Source organism: Balaenoptera musculus, chromosome 16 (genome assembly GCF_009873245.2).
Source record: "Balaenoptera musculus isolate JJ_BM4_2016_0621 chromosome 16, mBalMus1.pri.v3, whole genome shotgun sequence".
NCBI lineage: Eukaryota > Metazoa > Chordata > Mammalia > Artiodactyla > Balaenopteridae > Balaenoptera > Balaenoptera musculus.
Genome location: NC_045800.1, coordinates 30570517 through 30579603, shown reverse-complemented (window position 1 = coordinate 30579603; position 9087 = coordinate 30570517).

Here is a 9087-nt window from a genome sequence, read left to right as displayed (position 1 = left end):
CCCCTCACTGTTTTGGCTCCCTCGCAGACTCCCCATTTCCTCGCTTTCATGGCTGTTCATTATCTGGCTCAAGCTTTGTTTCTCTACAGAGTAGTTCAAATCAGCCAGTGTGGTCCGCTGTTTCAGATATACCTTCCCCTTCCTTAACTTCCAGCTGCCCATTTGTCCAACCCTGCCTTACCTCCTCCTCTAAGTGTCAAACGCCTTGTCTTTCAGAAGTCACCTCTGGTCCCTTGGGCCAGGGGAAGACTCCAGTCATCAGACCACTGGGGTCTCTGCCTCCTCAGATTTCCCATAACACTCACTGCCTGAATGTGTCACTGGGGCACCTGTCAGTTGCTCACTGTGTCATGGTGCCTAAGCCGGGTTTCCCAAACAAGACTGTAAAATCCTTTATGATTGGAACCATGCCTCTCCTTGCCTGAGGCTCAATGTCGGGGGACTGAATGGAGACAGTCCCTTTCCTGTAAGTCAGCCCACCTCCTGTACAAACATTGATTGAGCATCTACTATGTTCCAGGTACTATTCTGAACACTGAGAATGCAGCTGAGGAGACAAAGTTCCTGCCCTCAAGGGGCTTATGGTCTAATAAGAAAGACAGATAAATACATTTTAGAAAGTGATTGTTTTGTAGGGCAAGTATAAGGTGCTCATAGTAGGGGCACCTAACCATGACTAAAGTGCCAGGGAAGGCTTCCCCAAGAAAGTAAATTTTATTTTTTGTTTTAGCTTTTACAGGTCTCAATTTTTTTATTATTAGAATCAACAAAGAATAACATTTCAATAAATATAATCAGAATAAACAAAATGCAGGGAAAAAGAAAATAAAAACTCTATTACCCAAGGAAGTGAATTTTAAATTGGAACCTGAAGAGATTTATCCAGGTGAAGAGGAGGGAAAGAACATTCCAGGCAGAGCACAGATGAAGGTTCAGAAGTGATGCAGAACGTAGCACATTTGAGGGACTGAAAAATAAAAGTCACGCATGGTTGTGGTTGGCATGGAGAGTGTAGGGAGAGAGGTGGTGGAAAGGGCTGGGAGGGATAAGCAGGGGCCCACATGGGCTGGACCCAGGAGAAATAAGAGCCAGGGTGTTGTGGCCTTGGTGAAGAGAGTGTGATACTTTTTAAGGAAGGAAGCTATAGATACAGGGAAATATCAGGGGGCACAGAAGGAGGACTAGATGACAAGGAGGCAGGGAATGGTGAATTGGCTGGCAGCATTCTGAAGAGTGTGGAAACATTCCAATCACTGGAACCTGCCCTGTGACCTGGCCAGTGGTCAGGAATTCCAAAAGCTCTATAGGAGTCTACCAGCCAAAGCATGATGCAATCAAAGCCATGAGAAGGTGTGTATAAAGCCCTGTGTTGGAGGGGGATGCTTCAAGAAAGCCCTCCTGGGACTGATGGGCTTGGAGATGAATCTAAAAGGTGGGATTCATAGTGCTGAGTGGGTGGGCTCAGGGCAGTATTTTCTCCTTCCTGCCAGTGCCCAGTGCCAGCCTTTGGCTAATGACCTCTGGCTCGGGGCTCACAGTGGCTGTTACCCTGGAGGAAGCGCCTCTGCTTCTCCTTCCACAGCAGGAGCTGTCCTTGGGAGGATGGCGTGGGCAAAGACCACTTCCTCGACACCTACTTCCTCCCCAGGCTCTACCAGCCTCAGCAAATAGCTACTTTCTCTCCAAGGCAATTGGACCAATTTGTCCAAACATGCATAGCCAATAAGTGGCTCTGAACTGAGGTCTTTATCTATTGTAGCACCTCCCCCACTGTCCAGAATAATTTTGTATCATCCACAAAATAAAATTTTCATTTATATTTATTCCTTCCCAAAGAACAAATCAAATGTAAAATGATTAGTTCTAACAGTATCTCAGAGAAACCCTGCTTCTTTCTCTTCGTCTTCCAGAGAATTTTGCTTTAATTAATTCAACAAATTTATTGTCAGACATTATTCCAGGCATTTGGGATACATCAGTGAACATAGCAAAGACCACTGCCTAAGCTTACAATTTAGCAGGCAAGACAAACAGAAGACATAATGAGTAGATATATTGTTTGCTAGCAAAGGTGATGAATGCAATGGAAACAGAACAAGAAGGGGAACAAAATAAAGAAGTTTTTTTAATTCCCACGAGCCAACTTACCTTAGTGGGCAGGAGGATAGAGAGAATGAGAGAGAAGGAGGAGATAGGACAGGGCTTCGGTTTTTTGTTTTGTTTTTTTTTAAATGTGGATCTATTTTATTTAATTTATTTTTTGTAGGTATTCTATTTTCTATTGAGGTATAGTTGATTTACAATATTATACTAATTTCAAGTATACAACATATTGATTCAAAAAATTTTAGATTATACTCCATTTAAAATTTTTATAAAATATTGGCTATATTTCTTGTGCTGTACAATATATCCTGTAGCTTTCTTATTTTATACATAGTAGTTTGTGTAAAAAACTCTTAATCCCCTATGCCTATTATGCCCCTCTCCCCTTTCCTCTCCCCATTGGTAACCACTGGTTTGTTCTCTATATCCGTGAGTTGATTTCTGTTTGTTTTTTTAATAAATTTATTTATTTATTTATTTATTTTTGGCTGCATTGGGTCTTTGTTGCTGAGCTCAGGCTTTTCTCTAGTTGCGGTGAGCGGGGGCTACTCTTCCTTGCAGTGTGTGGGCTTCTCATGGCAGTGGCTTCTCTTGTTGCAGAGCATGGGCTCTAGGCGTGAGGGCTTCAGTAGTTGTGGCCTGCAGGGTCTAGAGCGCAGGCTCAGTAGTTGTGGCGCTCGGGCTTATTTGCTCTGCGGCATGTGGGATCTTCCCGGACCAGGGCTTGAACCCGGGTCCCCTGTATTGGCAGGTGGATTCTTAACCACTGCACCACCAGGGAAGTCACTGATTTCTGTTTTGTTATATTCATTCATTTGTTTTAGTTTTTAGGTTCTAGTATAGGTGATAACATATGGTATTTGTCTTTCTCTGTCTGACTTATTTCACTAATCATAATACCCCCTGGGTCCAGCCATGGCAATATTTCATTCTTTTTTATGGCTGAGCAGTATTCCATTGTATATGTATGCCACATCTTCTTTATCCATTCACCTGTTGATGGGCACTTAGGTTGCTTCCATATCTTGGCTCTTGTAAATAATGCTGCTATGAACATTGGGGTGCATGTATCTTTTCAAATTAGTGCTTTGTTTTCTTCAGATATATACCCTGGAGTGGAATTGCTGGATTATATGGTAGTTCTATTTTTAGTCTTTTGTGGAACCTCCATACAGCTTTCCATGGTGGCTGCAGGACAGGGCTTCTGTTTTTCGCTATAAACCCTTGTCCCTGGTTGGAATTTTAAACTAATTGCATGTATTACTTTGATAAAAATAAAAATTAAGTTCAAATAGTGCTGTAATTATATTGGTGTGTGAGGGTAGCAGGGTGAACTAAGTTCTCTTTTGTCACTGCAGAAAACAGGACAAGGTTTCTAAAGTTAATAAATCAAGAAATAGAACTGCAGGCATATCATTTAGCAAAGTAAACTTCTGAAAAATCAGAATTCAAAGCAGAAATATCTAAAAGAGTGAAAAGTCATTTCTTCCGAAGAAATGACTAGAGGTAGGAAGGCGTAAGATAGAGTAGGCAGGGGACTCTTGCCTTTTATTATAAGCCTTTCAGTATGTTTGGATTTTTAAAATTATAGTCATGTGTTACTTTCACACACACAAAAAAGCAACCGCATCCTACTGAGCCCTGGGAAGTCCACAGAGGGGTGTCTTGGGGGCTTCTATAGGGTGTGAGGGGGTGGGAGAGTAGGTAAGTTCTGCCCCCTTTCATGCAAATCCACTTTCTTTTTTTTTTTTTTTAATTAATTAATTAATTAATTAATTTTGGCTGTGTTGGGTCTTCGTTTCTGTACGAGGGCTTTCTCTAGTTGCGGCAAGCGGGGGCCACTCTTCATCGCGGTGCGCGGGCCTCTCACTATCGCGGCCTCTCTTGTTGCGGAGCACAGGCTCCAGACGCGCAGGCTCAGTAGTTGTGGCTCACGGGCCCAGTTGCTCCGCGGCATGTGGGATCTTCCCAGACCAGGGCTCGAACCCGTGTCCCCTGCATTGGCAGGCAGATTCTCAACCACTGCGCCACCAGGGAAGCCCCCAAATCCACTTTCTTTGATTTTTTGTATACCTGACTTTCATGCAAGGTTTTGTTTGAACAAAAGTTTCTGCAGCTGAAATTGGTTCAAGCTCCATGATCCCTTTCGGCTCTCATAATTAACGATGCTTTATAAGCATCTATTACCCTTATGCTTATGCCTATGTACTTCCTCAAAGAATTTCCATCACTTAGAAGCCTTGCAGTCTCACCCCAGTTGGCTATGGTTTGAAGTGACTGGTGAGTTCGTTGCCAGTTTGCTTGGTATGGAGGTGAGGCCCTGCAGTCGATAACTGCTCCTCCAGAGGACCTCTGGAGCCACTCTCAGAGCAGGGGTTCTTTGGGAATTCTGCCGGGCCTCCAGCACGGTGGCTATCATAATGAGAGGGATGCGCTTTAGCTAATAGTCCCAGTATCTGCGGCGGTTTCTCCTGGGGTAGCTGTGAATTCTTATAGAAACTTGCCTCCCACTCCACGTCCTGTAAAAGAGAAAGGAAGAGGGAGAGAGGGAGAGAGAGAGAGATGGAGAGAGGCTATGAACGAAAAAAGGGAGGCAACCCCCCATGAGCTTAGTCCCCTCCTAGTGACTCCACCTACAGACATGTGTCATGGTCTGCCTGCTTTGATACTATTTTTAGGGCAGGTCCCTTCCATTCATGTTTCTAGGGCCTTTGCAATCATCCCTGTTGCTGCCTGGCAGCTGCTTTCCTGAGTTTGAAGTTCCAGAGGTGCTGTGTTTCCAGGAAACTTTCATGCCTTCTTGCCTTTTCACACTGTGTTCCTTCATCTGCTGTCCGGGGATATGACACTAATCCTTGAAGTCCAAGCTCAAATGTCATGTAGCTTGTAAAACTTTTTCTGGACCCCAACTCCGAAGAAACTGTCTTCACCTTAACACTTATCACAGAGCCTGGCCATCACTTGATTATAGTTTGGTGTCCTTGAGGGGTTTAAAACATCCCATGGTCATCTTTCTGTCTGGCATACAGTGGGTTTTTAGCGTCTGCTCACTGAATTAAATAAAAGCATGCTTGCTATTATTTTCTGTGCTTTAGGAAAACTGGCTTGGCCTGGAAGAAACTTTGCTGTGGGAGGATCTTTAGCAAGCATCTAAATAAATCTTTTCCCATTGTCCTCTTGAAAGACCAGATTTGGAAGAGTAGGCTACACTTGGAGGGATCCTGTCTGGGGAGGGAGACTTGTTGCCACCAATTTACAGATCAGAGAACTGAGGTTCAGAGAGATTGAGACTTACTGATGATCAGGTAGTGAACAGCAGAAGCCAGAGGTTGAAACCCATGTCATATGACTCCAGGGACACGGTTTCCTACCGCACAGTTCCTCGTAGTCTCCACAGTGTGCTCTGAGATGACACCATTTAAGACTTTTCAGACCACAATTTTCCCCCCAAGCATTCATGCAATTGTTTTCCTTCCAGACCCAAGTGCTGAGAATCTCTATCACCCTCCTGCTTTTTCTTCATTTCCCTGAGATTTGCTAGCTCTTTCCCTGTCTCCCCTGCAGTCTGTAGGAGTTCGTTTCCCTCTCATCTCTTTGCAGGTATCGTGATTTCCAAATCTCTCAGTTGGTTTCTTTTTCTGGCTGTGGTCCTTTCTGGGGAGACTTACCAATGCAGCCGAAGATTAGAGGATGATAACACTGAATTAGTTAGTGGATCTCCTTTGATGTTATTTTGTGGGCAAACATTAATTTATGACAAAAACATCAAAGAGCTAGGCTCTTGCATACAACTGCTTTGTCCCAAGGCAGCTGGGTAATAATGATCAGTCTGATTAAATCTCAGCATCTTCTCCTGCCTCCAGAGTTAAAGCCCAAATGACTGGAGTGTGGGAACATCCCATCCTGTAGTACCCCATCACAGCCTCAAGTTAGCACAGTATGAAACTCTCCTCACTCCGAATGTGGATCTCTCTCCATAGCCTCCCCTTTGATGCCTCCAAGACTTGAGGTCTGTCAAGTTGAGGACTGTTAGAACAACCCTGGAGGCAATGTAGTGATAAAAGGCTGGGGCTGTTAATGTCTTTTTCCAGTCAGAGGAGCTGGATATTAGAAGGGATCCTTCATCTTTGCGTGGATGAGCTCAAGGTTCTCTCTAGAGTCCTAGTCCTGTAATTTCAGTGGTAAGGAGAACTCTCCTTGGGCTATATGGGAAGGTGCCAGCACCATGCTTGGCACATAGCAAACTCTCCATACATAATGGTTGAATGTACTTGTTGAGAAAGGTCATGAAGCATGAAAGTCTATGGCTAGTTGAAGAGGAATAAGGTGTAGAGCTCAGGTCTTCGCTTACACTACAAAACCTCCTAACCCACTTATGTCTGTGGCCTTTACTCTGCTTCTTCCACTGTATTTGTGGTGGAAAATTGTCTGTGCTCCTTTCCAGAGCCACCTCTTCCATGTTTGCCCATCCTCTGCTGACCTCTTAAGGGCTTGCTTCTGCAATTAACCCTCTCTTTTCTGAGCCATCAATGTTTCCCTCTCTAGTAGATTATTCCTATCAGCAAACAGCAAGCTCTAATGTCTCCCGTCTTCGAAGAACCTCCTCGGCTTCTTCTTCTCCCTCAAGCCACCGTGCTACTTTTCGCTCTCCTTTACAGCAAAATGTCTCTAAATAGTTGTCTACGCTCCCAGTATCTCTACTTCCTCTCCTCCATTCTGACTCTCAAACCCACTTTAATCAGAATTTCATCCCCATACTCCACTAAAACAGCTCTTATCAAGGTCACCAGTGACCTTGCTGCCAAGTCCAGTGGTCATTTCTCAGTCCTCATGTTATTCTACATGTAAGCAGCACTCCACGCGGATGGTAAGGCTCTGTTACCAGGTTTTGCTCGGCTCCAGGACATCACTCTCTCTTGGGTCTCCTCCTACTTCATTGGCCACTCTTCTCAGAATCCTTCTGTCTTCCCAACCTGTAAGTAACGAAGTACCCAGGATAGGCTCTTTATTTTATTTTATTTAAAAAATATCTTTATTGGAGTATAATTGCTTTACAATATTGTGTTAGTTTCTGCTGTATAACAAAGTGAATCTATGTATCCATACATCCCCATATCCCCTCCCTCTTGCACCTGCCTCCCACCCTCCCTATCCCACCCCTCTAGATCATCACAAAGCATCGAGCTGATCTCCCTGAGTTATGAAGCAGCTTCCCACTAGCCATCCATTTCACATTTGGTAGTGTATATATGTCATTGCTACTCTCTCACTTCGTCCCAGCTTCCCCTTCCAGCTCTGTGTCCTCAAGTCCGTTCTCTACGTCTGCGTCTTTACTCCTGCCCTGCCACTAGGTTCATCAGTACCATTTTTTAAGATTCCATATATATGTGTTAGCATACGGTATTTGTTTTTCTCTTTCTGACTTATTTCACTCTGTATGACAGACTCTAGGTCCATCCACCTCATTACAAATAACTCAGTTTCATTCCTTTTTATGGCTGAGTAATATTCCATTGTATATATGTGCCACATCTTCTTTATTCATTCATCTGTTGATGGACATTTAAGTTGCTTCCATGTCCCAGCTATTGTAAATAGTGCTGCAATGAACATTGTGGTACATGTCTCTTTTTGAATTATGGTTTTCTCAGGGTATATATATGCCCAGTAGTGGGATTCCTGGGTCATATGGTAATACTATTTTTAGTTTTTTAAGGAACCTCCATACTGTTCTCTGTAGTGGCTGTATCAGTTTACATCAGGATCAGTTCTTAAACATTTTTTTCTAGCTATACTCACTTCCTAGATAATTTCATCTAGACCCATGGTTTTAAATACCATTCACATACTGATGACTCCTGAAGTTATATTTCCAGCCCTCTACCTCTCCCCTGAACCCCAACTTCCTACTCTACTAAGGTGTATAACGTGCATATCAAACTTCCATCCTAAATCAACTAAGCACATCCAAACTCTGTATTCCCCATTCCTACTCAGCCCTTAGTCTTCCTCCCTCAGTAAATAGCAACTCCTTTCTTCCAGTGGCTGAGACTTCAAAACTCGGAATCATCTTGAACTCTCTTTCATACTGCAACCTCAATCTATCTATAGGTCCTTTCAGCGTTTCCTCCAAGTTGTATCTAGAGTCTGGCCACTTCTCACCCCACTGCTCCTACCCTAATCTAAGCCACCACCGCATCTCGCCTGGACTACTCTAACAGCCTCCTAATTGGCCTCACTGCTTCTATCCTTGCCTCCCTGCCAACCCTAGCATCCAGAGTAATCTTCTAAAAACTGCAATTAGATACTACCACGCCTCTACTCTAAATCTTCTAAGGCTTGCCATCTCACTTTCTGAGTGGAATCCAAAATCCTTATGAGGGCCTACAAGTCATATAAAACCTGGCTCCTGCTACCTCTCTGATTTCAGCTCCCATCTCTCTTCCCCTGGCCCACTCCAGTCTAGCTACACTGGTCTCCCTGCTATTCTTTGAACACGCCAAGCCCACTCCTTTCTCGGAGCCCTTGTACTCTGTCCTCTAAGCTTTGTCACTCTTCCCTCACATACCTGCATGTTAAATTCTCTCACTTCCTTCAGGCCTCTGCCCAAATTTCACCTTAACAAAAAAACTTGCCCTGACTATTTTTTCTGAAATACCCCCTCCCCCCGTCTCTCTCTCTCATTACCATGCTTTACTTTACTTCTTAGTGATGATTACAACTTGACATATTTTATACTATTTGCTAATCTGTTATTGATTGTTACCCCACTAATATACATTCAATAAGAACAAAGTCTTTGTGCATTTAGTCGTCGCTGTATCCCAAGCTCCTAGAAAAGTGCCTGATACATAGTAGGTGTTCAACAAATATACATTGAATGAATGAATTGGTTGAATGCACTCATCCAGATGTCTTGTCTTCAAGTGAAGAGAGTGGTTTCCAGATAGTTGTCTAATTCATATGATCAAAACCACGTGT